Genomic DNA, 11,717 nt, shown 5'->3' on the forward strand with positions numbered 1-11,717 from the left:
TATGCTATTTCTTCCACGTCTCTCAAAAACCACCTACTTTGGAGTAGAAATTTTTTCTCCTCTCCACAAATGGCATGCGATATATGATATCCCACCCGAAAAGCCCAGTCGCATCTGCTGCTGCCGACAAGAGCAGCACACATGTATTTTATGGGCCCCACCAGCAAGCTGGTGCTGGTGAGTGGGTGACACATGGCTGCCTAATCGGTGACCCCTGCCCTTTGACCCTGTACCCTGACAATCTACTCACCATTTACTTGCAACTTTGGAACCGATCCCTCTTTGGTCCAGGCCCTAACTCAGACTCTCTGTTGGGCTTCAGTTCAGTGGCCAGATTTGAACAGTTCCCCAGACTTCCCTGCTGCTCCCACCTTCAGAAGACTCCCTAATAGGTTTTGTTTCCACACCCTGTAGGATAAAGGCAGCTCATTTTTCCCCACAAGAACTTAACACACTAAATACGATAGTTACCCTCAAGATATTCTAATAATTGAGAAGCCGTTTGGACTTGCTCCCAAATCAGGGTGCTTCACTAGGCATTAAATCTGGACAGCTTAAGCAATTATTTGATATAGTAAGCAAATTAACATGTAGTGTGACCAGAATAGGGGAAAGCCTTCGGCAGTCTCCTTTGCCAAATTCGGTCTCCATATCACCAAACCCCTGTCTTCTGTACCCATGCACTTGGATTTCTGAAGGTCACAGGACAAATCAGGTTCAGAATAATCAGACTTGCTGATTAGAGGCAAAACTAAGGGTGGGTGGGAATAATTCTCTGCTATCTGAGGGTTCAAAAACAATCACACAATAGCCTGGCTTTTGAGTTGGAAGGAACTTCTGCTTTCATTTTTGACAGAGATATTAAGTGACTGGTCCAAAATCACATAGGTAATAATGGAACCAGGATTGATCGGGGTCCTCCAGCACCAAATGCATTGTTTTTCCTACTCTACCATCCCTCCAGTCACACAACTACATGATCCTTATTTTTCCCTTCCTTTAATTCTACTCAATTCAATTCATTTTACCCCAGGGTAAGCTGCACCCATTCACTAGTCTTCTCTGATTTTCTTTTTGTCAGATTCCTACTAAGACTAAATGAAAAATCTATAACATAAGTAGAGGGGAAGCTTAATCATATCGCAGACTTAAACAATCTTCTAGTAAATTGCAAAATTCAAGGATGTTATTTTTTTTCTTTTAAATTTTCATCAAATTTTCCATCATAAAAATATTACCTTTTTCAAAAGCTTAAGTGCATAAATTTGGAATACACAGAAATGGAAATTCATGCTTTAAATAGGATGTTAAAAAGGCAGCTAACTGACACCATAGCTATCAGAGCAAAAATTATAGACTCAGAGAACTTAGCCCAACATTTGAGAATTCCTCTCTTAGAAAGAGGCCTGCAGAATCAAGAGTCTAAGCTGCAGTTGGGGACCAGAACTCATAGAGCAGGCAGAGAGAAGCTGGAGCACTTCACACAGGAAGGTCAAATGGTTATGTGGAGGTGTGCTTTTCATTAGGAAACAAAGAAAATTGGGCAATGGCTCTATCGTGAGTCATCCCTTCCTTGACACCATCTTTCATGACTAAAGGAGCTCATAATTTAAAAATGTAATAGGGAGAATTACAAGTGTGTTGAAAGGTCACAGATTCAGCCCAGCTGAGCCTCCTTCTGTCCAGAATATAGAGTCCTGTGGAATGATCCCACTCATAACTGAATAGTCCATTCTTCTGCCCCGGCCAACTGCAGGATCTGGCAAGAAGTAAGTGCTTAATGGATGAATGGTGAAGGAATGAATGACCAATTAAGCAAATGAAGTAAAGCGGAACAGGTGGAGCATCAATGTGGGAAGTAGAACACCATCATTCACAAGCAAATCCAGAAGCCAAGAACAGCATTCTTTCAACTAGAATCTCTCAACTGCTAAACAGACTATAAATGGGGTGGGATATGGAGAAGAAGGAAGAGGAGAAATCTGAAGTGGAAACTTCGAGGGGGTAAGAGCAGCTCAAAATTTTGGCAGATACCTGTTCCCTCAAACAATGCTTCAGTAATGTTCAGAGAAAAGAACTGCACTTCCTATTCTTTGCAAATGGATGAGGAATGATTCCAGAGACCCCCTCGTGACCTGGCATATGAGAGGCCACAGATCCTATATATGCCCAGGGATGCCTCTAGCTGGTGATTTGTTCTTCATTGCCACTAATGGAAAAGTTGCCACAATTTTCCTTGCCAATCTTTTCGAAGAAGTGCCTGCATTCTAGAAGAACAGTTCAGGTCACTTTAGACAGTGTTCTGCCATGTTAAAGCCTGGCTAGAGCAGAAACTCAGCTCTTCAGATTGCCCAGCTCCTAGGGCTTCCTTCCGGTGGCCACAGCTCAGACTTAGAGACAATATTAGAGTGGCAAGAAAGGTCCCTGATTTATTTGATTCACTGGGCCCAGTTACCCAATATAACCAGAAATGTTTGCTCATTTCAGTCATCCTGTCCTCAATAAATATGGCACAGTTGATTTCCCTGCTTGTATCACTATTTCAACCCAAAGAAAAACAGAAAGGGAAGAACAAGTTTTCCTTGGCCTATGGGAGTGACCCTTTTTACTAGGTATGTGGAAAGACTAAAGCTGCCATTGGCTGTCTCAAGCCAAAGTTACCATTTTACCAGCTGAAAATTGACTTTCATCATCAACCTCTCCACTACCCCCCCAATTCACCCATCAAAAAATGAATATATAACTAAGAAATAATTAGAAAAAGAACAAATTTTAAATCCCCAATTAAATACCAAATTGGAAATCCTGAAAATCAAAGGAGAAAGCAATAAAATTGAAAGAAAGACTAGGAACTGGTTTTATTAAAAATAATAATAAAATAGATACTCATTTTGGTTACTTTGATTTTAAAAAGGAAAGAAAAAAAACCAAATTATTAGTATCAAAAATGAAAGGGGTGAATGCACCACCATTAAAGAGGAAATTAAGACAATTGTCAGGAGCTATTTTGTCCAAGTATATGGATGAATATTTCAATTATAATTCAACAATTCAATATAATTCAATAGTTCAACAAATACATTAATTCCTCAGATTAAGAGAAGAAATAAAATACTTGGATAACCCAATATTTAAAAAAAGAAATCAATTAACTCATAAATAAACTTCTTAAGAAAAATCCCTAGAACCACGTTGATTCACAACTGAATTCTAGGAAACATTTAAAGAATAACTAATCCCAGTACTTATATAAATCTTGGGGAAAATGGGTGAAGAAGTCTTCCCAAATTCCTTTTATGATACAAATATAGTACTGATATCAAACCAGGAAGAGTCAAAACAGAGAAAGAAAATTGTAAACCAATTTCTTTAATGCATTTTGATGAAAAAAAATTTAGATAAAACACTAGCAAAGAAATTACAGCAATATATTACAAGCATCTTACACTGTGACTACATGGGATTTATACCAGGAATGCAATGCTGGGTTCATGTTAGGAAAATTATCAGACTAATTAACCACATCAATGGCAAAACCAACAGAAATCATTGGATCATCTCAATAGATGCAAAAAAAAAAAAAAGCTTTTAATAAAATAGAACATCTATTCCTATTAAAAACACTAGAGAACATAGGAATAAAGAAGCACTCTTTAAAATAAGTAATATTTATCTAAAACCATTGGCAAGCAGTATCTGTAATGGAGATAAGTTAGGAGCCTCCCCAAAACAATAAGGGGTACAGCAAGAATGCCCATTATCATCTCTATTATTTAATATTGTACTAGAAATGTTGGCTATAACAATAAGAAAAGAAAAAGAACTTAAAGGAATTAGACTAGGTAATGAAATATTTGCAAATGATGTAATGCTTAGAAAATCCTAGAAAATAAACTAAAAAACTACTTGAAATTATTAACAACTTTGGCTAAATTTCAGGATACAAAATAAGCCTACACAAATCATCAGTATTTCTATGTATTACCATCAAAGTCCAGCAACAAGAGATAAAAGGATAAATTCCATTTAAAATAATGGTAGACAATATAAAAGACTAAGCCAAACCCAGGAACTACATGAACATAATTATAAAACACTTCACACAAACAAAGGCAGATCTAAATAATTGAGAAAATAATAATTGTTCATGATTAGGCTGAGCCAATACAAAAAAAAACTACAATTCTATCTAAATTAATCAGTTTATTCAGTATCAAAGCAATAAAATTATCAAAACATTTTTGATATAACTAGAAAAAATAATAAAATATATCTGGAAGCTCAAAGATATAAAGGAAATCAATCAAAAAAATGTGAAAGAAACTATTATAGTAATACCAAATCTCAAACTAATAATCATCAAAACAATCTGGTACTTGCTAAGAAACAGAGGGGTAGATCAGTGAAATAGATTATTAGATACAAATTATATTAGCAAATGGCCATAGCAATCTATTATATGATAAATCCAAAGACTTAAACCTTTGAGATAAGAACTCAATGTTTGACAAAAACTGCTGGGAAAACTAGAAAAAATTATGCCAGAAACTAGGTATAGAACGACATCCCATAGCATATATCAAGATAAAGTCAAAACCAGTACATAATTTGCACATAATGAGTGACACTATAAACAAATTAAGAGAAAGTAGAATAGTAGTAACTGTCAGATTTATGGATACAGGAAGAATTTAGTACCAAAGAAGATATAAAGAGCATTATAAAATGTAAAATAGATAACTTTAATTTTATAAAATGTAAAAGACTTTTGCAGAAATAAAACCAATGCAACCAAAATTATAAGGAAAGCAGAAACCTGGAGAGGAGGGAGGGATTTCTGCAAAAAGTATCTCTAATAAAAAGCTCATTTCTCAAGTATATAGAGAACTATTTCTAATTTACAAAAATATGTCATTCCCTAATTGATAAATGGTCAAAGGATTTGAACAGGCAACTTCCAGACAAAGTAATCAAAGCTATCTATAATCACATGAGAAAATACTCTAAATCACTATTGATTAGATAAATACAAATTAAAACCTCTCTGAGTTACCACTACATACCTATCACAGTAGTTAATATGATTTTTAAAGATATTTTTGAATTTTGGAGAGGATGTGAGAAAACTGGGACAATAATGCAATCTAGTGGAGTTGTGAATTGCTTCAACTATTTTAGGCAGCAATTTGGAATTATGCCCAAAGGATTATAAAACTTTGCATACCCTTTGATCCAGTAATTGAATCTCATTGTGTTATAAGAAGCAAGCAGGATGGTTTCAGAAAAAAAGAAAAAAAACAAACAAACTTGGAAAGACTTAAGTGAGCTGATGCACATTGAAATGACCAGGAACAAGAAAACATTATAAAAAGTAGCAGCAATATTGTTCCTTGAAGAACTGTGAATGATTTAACTAATCTCAGGTACACAATAATCAAAGACAAAATTCCAAAGGACTCATGATACTATCCTTCTCTAGATATTGACTGAATACAGAGTAAAGCATGCTATTTCTCCCTTTTTTTCTTTTATTTGAGTCTTCTTGAACAAAATGACTAACATGGAAATGTTTTACATAATTATTCAAGTATAACCTATATCTGGTTGCCAACCATCTCAGGAAGGGATGAGGGGAGGGAAGAAAGATAGAATTTAGAACTTAAAACTTTAAATAAATAAAAATGTTTCTAAAAATTGTATTTTAAAAGCACTTATTAAATGCTTACGGTGTGCTAGGCACTGTGCTGAATATTCTCTTGCTGGTCCTTTAAATGAGAAAATTGAGGTCCAAAGATGAGAGGTGACTCATTTAAACTTAGAGGAATCCTTCTAGCTTGCCCTACAACTGTTTTCTCCATAGTAAAACTCTGGTAACACTGTAGGTGCTGGAGCGATGGCAGATGATCCCTTCTTGGGGATGTTAGAGATGCAATGGGAGAACTGAATCCCCCTGAAGTCTGAACCAGCTCCCATCTGCCAGCAAAGCCTGCCATTCCAACACTTCTGGAATCATTTCATGACTTTGAGATCTTTCCATCCAAAGGATACAGAAAACAGACTAAGTTGAACTTCAGAAAGAATGCTGGAATTGGACCGAAGGGAAATAGTTGAAATAGCCCCACCACAAAGAGTATATAGGAAGGGGCAAATCAAATAATGTCAATAAGCATTCTGCATGTTTTAATATCTCTCGGAGTGAGCAGTTATTATTATTAACTGATTGTAATCTTGGACATTTATCAGCCTCACTTCTCCATCTGCAAAATAGAGTTGGACTAGGTAATGTCTGAGGCTCCTTTTCTCCTTGAATCAATGATGCCCACAATGCAGCCTCCATTGACTTTGGGCTAAAGGCAACAGGACATAAACTCAAGCATTGACTGAATTCAGAGGTGCTGAGTTCAAGGCTTACTTCTGAAACTTACTAGTGAGTAGATTTGGAGTATTTCGGTTCATATCCCCAGGTCTTGGTGTCTCCATGTATGAAGTGGGAGGGTTGAATTAGGAGATCTTTGAGATTCCTCTGTGTTTCAGAGGGAGGATCCTGAATCCTTCTTGGGAAAGAGGAATTTCATCAGTTAAGAGTCAGAGATCACCTTCCTCTTCACACATCCTTCTCTGATCATTTCCCTATTGACCTTTATATCCCCTCAGCTGACTCTGCGATCCAGGCCATCTGTATGGGATGGGGAAAATGATTTTTGTTTGAGCACTATCTAGGCTTCCTTAGCTTGACTCCACCCTGCTCTTACATTATTTCCCTCTAATGTTTTCTTTAGATTCTTTATAGGACCACACTGTGTCAAGTCTGCATCCTAACAGAAGAATTTTCTTTAAAACAGTAGTTAACACTTAAATAGTGCTTACTATAGGCCAGGCTTGACAGAATTTGCTTGGCCAATTGAATCTCATTTGATCCTCACAACTTGGGAGTTAGGTACTATGAGTAGCTTTATTTTACAGATAAGGAAATTGAGTCATACAGGTATTAAAGTGTTGCATCAGGATCACAATCTTTATCCTTTCTGCCATCACCCCCCTTCCTATATCCCAGCTGGGGCCTTGTTCTAGCCAGCCAGTGTGTTCATTATTGTTGTTCCCTGGAGGAGCTCTGGTCTACACACAATAGGAAGCAACAGGCACCAGGGAAAGGGTCCTGAAAGGGTATTCTGCTTGACAGCAGAATGATCTTGATCAGGTCACTGGCTTCCTTCCTTGAGCTTCAATTTCCTCCTGTATGAAATAAGGCTCAAAAGGTAGAGAGCTGGATTTGGACACCCAGAATGATTCCTTCTCTTCCTTTGTTTTACCAGTGAACATAATGGGCAAGCCTGGGTTTCCGCCCTGCTCTCTGAGTTATCTAGGGAATGAGTGGCAGAGTCAGGGCTTTCAAATTCAGATCCAGGTCCCCTTATGGTCCATCTCACTGCCCAACCAATCAGCTTATGTTTCTCTGCCAGCTGAAACACTTTCAAAGAAGGTACACACAGAGCCTGGCACCACACATCTAGGAGACCCTTCTTGTCCAGTCAGCACATCATTATTTTTTAAATGGCAAATATAATGAGTTAGACATTGATTCTCCTAAGTAACAGGCTTATAAAAGAGAAACACTTCACCCAATCCCCTTCTATTACAGATGAGGAAACTGGGGTCCAGAAAGGACAATGAAGATGCCCAAAAAGACACCGCTGGTAGGTGTGGGGCAGGGACTCGTCTGTGCTTAGGAGATGGGGGTTGTTTCCCACTTTCCCAAGATCATCCCTGGCCTTGGGTCATTCAGGGGAGTTCTCCCCCTTCCCCTCCTTGGAAAGTTCTTGTGAACATCCTTCTGAATTGTGGGGCCCTGAACCACAAACCCCACAAAACAGGTGTTCCCAATGAACTTTAAATTTGCAAAGGAAAATATTTACATATTTTAAGTCATTTGATTCTCCCAATAATCCTAGAAGACAAAAGTCATTATCAGGCTCGTTTACACTTGAAGAAATTCAACCAGAGAGGGATACGGTGATTACCCTAGAACCACACAACAATACACAGCAAATATTTCAGGCAGAATTCAAACTCAAGTTTGTCTGCCCCAAGTACAGCTTTGAATTGCCTCTAGTATGTACTCAACATTTGTAGAATGAATGAATCAGTCAATCAATCAATAAATCCATGAAGAGGTCAGTCCAATTATTGCACACGGTTAACAGTGCTGGAGCATTAAAAAGATCTCCTGACAGGACTCCGGTGTCCGTTCCACTGCTCCCACTAAGAAGAAAACTACCCAAATGAGACTGTCAAGCCCAGGGGCACGAATGTGGCAGTAATCCAGAGGAGCAGTAAAAGTTGCAGTGAAGAAAAGTTCTGAAGTTTTCAAATTGTTTTGACCCTATCTGCAAGCCTCCATCCTGAGCAATGGTGAATTTTCCTAGCCTGAAGGAGGTATCCCTCTTTTCCCTTTCTATCTTCAAAGCAACATATTTAAGGATCAAAGCTGAATTGGTTCCACTTATCCTGGTCACTCAATGTTATATTAAGTTAGAAATTTCAAAAAATGTTGGCTTAGAGTTAAGCTGCCGGTTTCCTGTGTTCTGCATGATCAGGGGGAAAAGAGGAGGGGGAATGGAGATCCTGGCCAGACGTCCCTCGAGGGCTTTCCACTGCAGTTTCCCTCCTTACTAGGTCGGTGGCGCTCCAGAAAGAGCCTCCTGTGACTTTTGCATAAACATTATTTTATAGAATGCTGAAAGGATGGAGGAATGAAAACCATTGTGAAATGCATCCTTTTGTGCCGGGAATTGTGTTTGGCTGCTGAGCCGGACCGTGTGGCAGTCAATTAAAATGACCCACATTGGGTTCATAACTGTTTCAGAGGCAGAGGATTTGAGGGGAGCAGGACTGGCTTTGGGAGGAGATGGCCAGGAAATGGTTGGAGAGAATGGGTATGGCCAGAGCTACCTAGGTATAGCCAAGAGGGCAGGCCAAGGCAGAGAAAATGGACAATGCAAAACCTCAGGGAAAGGAGTCTGGAAATCCCTCTCCTCATTCAGAATGAGAAAGAGGGAAGGAGACAATTTCCAGTAAAAGCCAAGGATATTTTGTGGCTCTGGGCTCCATTGATGTGGAGATATGTCCATTCATATGTTCTTGCTGTGCTGGGCATTGGTCAGGGGCCTCCCATGAAACCTCCAAGGGAGGCCTCTCCTGTTCGCTGGACATTGTATGGATTCTATGGCCTCAACAGATTGGCCATCATTGAGCCCTCGCTGCATTTTTAGTTTTCATTATTCTGAACTTAACATATACCAAGAAGCATGAACTCCTGTTTGTGATCAGCAAAGGGGAACTTTATAGGAAATCGGGAATCTTTGCCAAAAAGAGCTTGCTTTTTTAAGTATATAACAAATTCCATATGTAAATTTCCTGTCTGTCTCCCTTTGCATTTCCATCTGCTCTCTTCTGTGTGTTTTTAAAATGCTGCTTTCTATTTTTCTTCTTTTCTTGTTTGGGTTTTCGCAGAACTATCACCCTTCTTTCCTCAACGATCCTGTCCCAATTAAGACAAAAAACGCAAACCTTCCCATTCTGGTTAAACAAAACAAATCCACATATTGGTCACATCTGAAAATGGGCCATTTACTCTGAGCATTTCTCTCTCATGACTCTGCCAAGAAATAAGCAGTTTCATCAGCTCGAATCCTCTGCTGCCAGAACTGGGGAGCATTGTCCACCTTTTCAGTGCTTTTCTTTGGATTGTTGTAGTTCTCCTGGTCTTGTTCGCCTCACTCTACAGCATTCTGTATGAGGCTTCACGTAGTTTTGGTTTGTGTTTTTTTTTGTCTTTTCCTATAGATCAAGCATATTCCATAACATTCATGCACCATAATATGTTCAGACTCTTCCAAATTGATGCTTTCAATTCTTTACTAGAAAAAAATAATAATGCTGCCATAACTCTGATTATGCCTATGTCTTTTTTCAGCTCTTTTCTTTCTTTAAAGTTTATACTTAACACAGTGGAGTTGCCGAGTTAGGTGGGCACACACATACACAATTTAGCAACTTCTTGAATGTAATTCCCGATTGCTTTCCAGAATGGTAGATCTAATTCCCAGCTCTCCCAATAGCGCATTGGTGTTCCCATCATCCCACAGCCCTTCCAACAATTGGCATTTTCTTTTTTTGGCCAATTTTGTCAATCCCAAGGATAGAATTTCAGGCTTGTTTTAATTTTCATACCTGTTATTAGATGTGGACCATTTTATATGATTGCTGATAGCTTGAATTTTCTCCTTAAAAATTGTCTGCTTATATCTTCAATCATTTATCTATTGGGGAATGGCCCTTGTTCTCATTTTGAACAATTTTGAAATAATTGTATGTCTTGGATAATTACAACAATAATAATAGTAAACTTTAAGGTTTCAAAAAGGCTTTGCATATAATATTTTTGATCCTCACAACAACCGTAGGAGGTTTTTGACTTTCAATCATGTCTGATTTTTTTATGACTCCATCTGGGGTTTTCAAAGACACTGGAGGGGTTTGCCAGTTGCATCTGCAGCTTGTTTTACAGATGATGAATTGAGGATAAACAGGGTTAAGTAACTCATTCAAGGTCACACAGCTAGTAAAGGTTTGAGGCCAGATTTGAATTCAGGAAGACGAGTTCTCCTGACCTCAGACCTGAACTCTATTCACTGCACCACCTAATGTCTCTAACCCTCCAAGGGAGAGGCTACTGTTATCTTCATTTTATAGTTAAGAAAAGTGAGGCAGGCAACAGTTACATTTTTGTTAGGAAAAAAATGGACCTTTGTTTCTAGGAGAAGCTTGAGCTCTTTCAAAGTTCTGACCTGAAAAACAATCACACCATTTTCTTCTTCCTTTTCAATTCTAAACTCAGATGGTGGTTGGTATCTCCTTTCAATATATGTACTGAGGAACCATTTCAATGGATTTTCACTAATTATATATCATAATCTGGACAACAAGCATTATTTATTCATCCAGTTGTGTTTTGGTTTTATGGATTTTATTTTTGATTATCTGTTGTTTGGGGTTTTTAGGCCAAAATCTTGAGCAATATGAGGACACCATTCGAGGGTTTTATAATGTTCCAGAGTGTGCTGTGGTGACTCATCATGCTATCAGCTAATGGGAATATCAGAAAACCCTGCTCCCTGTATGGAGGAAATCCTCTTCTATTTGGGCCTTGTACCAGACATTCTCCATGATCTTGGCCAAACAATTCTCTCTCCTTGTTTTATATCAAACTTGACTAGAACAATCAGATGTTGAAACACAGTTCAAGCTTCTGGTATCTCTTTTACAGAATCATGTATGAACTCGGCATGTGCATGGGCAGCACCGTGATAATGGAGAGCACTTTGGGCAGAACTTGGCTACATTAAATATTTTAACTATTGTCAAACAACGCTATTAGATGACATTAGAATTTTATGTTCTCTGTGTCTTTCAGTTAATTCAGTTGTGCTCTGCTATAGAATCTCACCTGCAAAAGCTCTCTATTCCTTCTCGAATGTTCAATAAAAACCTTTCCACTCTGACATTCTGTAGCACTGGGAAAGCAGACTCATTGGCTGGTATTATGTAAGTCACCTTTCTGGTAAGATAATTTTTTTTTCTCAGAATGGTACCCACTATTCTTCTAAATATCTTCAGAATCTATTCGTCCATGACCTTAAAATTGTTCCCTGTAGCAC

The 11,717-nt window shown here is 38.2% G+C and overlaps 1 non-coding gene across 1 annotated transcript; it reads right to left on the bottom strand.

Annotated features, from left to right (window-relative positions):
- Positions 1–10,626: 10,626 nt before the first annotated feature.
- On the bottom strand, positions 10,627–10,728 carry LOC141545255 (small nucleolar RNA SNORA17). Its single transcript, XR_012482941.1, has one exon. It is a non-coding gene; the product is annotated as a small nucleolar RNA SNORA17 (small nucleolar RNA).
- Between the last annotated feature and the right edge of the window lie 989 nt (positions 10,729–11,717).

This window comes from Sminthopsis crassicaudata, chromosome 5, assembly GCF_048593235.1.
Source record: "Sminthopsis crassicaudata isolate SCR6 chromosome 5, ASM4859323v1, whole genome shotgun sequence".
Lineage (NCBI taxonomy): Eukaryota > Metazoa > Chordata > Mammalia > Dasyuromorphia > Dasyuridae > Sminthopsis > Sminthopsis crassicaudata.